Below are 444 nucleotides of genomic sequence, written 5' to 3'. Positions count from 1 at the left end.
GAATGCACCAGGTTCCCGTTCACAAACACCTCAAACTCCCCTGTGGCCGGCCGCCCACGGCGTCCACCTGCCGGGGGAGGGGCGGGGCGTGGGGTGAGGGGAGCGGGGCGTGGAAGCACCAAACAGGAGAAAAACCCCGAAAAAGAGGTGCAACTCACAAAGGTCAGCTGGTTGGGAAACTGCAGCTCCAGGGACTTTCTCAGGAGAATGTACTGGGAGGAGAGGGAGAGGCGTGGAGGGGAGTGTGGGTGACCCGCAGGCACTGGGGAAGCGCACCCCACAGAGGTGCAGGAGCTTACCCGGATGCCGTAGCTTCACAGGCCACTGGGGGCGGCAGAGAGCACAGGCGGGAAGCAAGCACGACAGGGACCAGAAAAACCAGAAAGAAAGATTCAGGAATCCTCCTCTCCCTCTCCCCCTCCCCTCTCCCCCTCCCCTCTTCCC

The sequence above is a fragment of the Talpa occidentalis genome, unplaced genomic scaffold, assembly GCF_014898055.3.
Source record: "Talpa occidentalis isolate TD23 unplaced genomic scaffold, MPIMG_talOcc4v2.1 talOcc4.17, whole genome shotgun sequence".
In the NCBI taxonomy this organism is placed as follows: domain Eukaryota; kingdom Metazoa; phylum Chordata; class Mammalia; order Eulipotyphla; family Talpidae; genus Talpa; species Talpa occidentalis.
Note: the sequence above shows the minus strand (reverse complement) of the source record.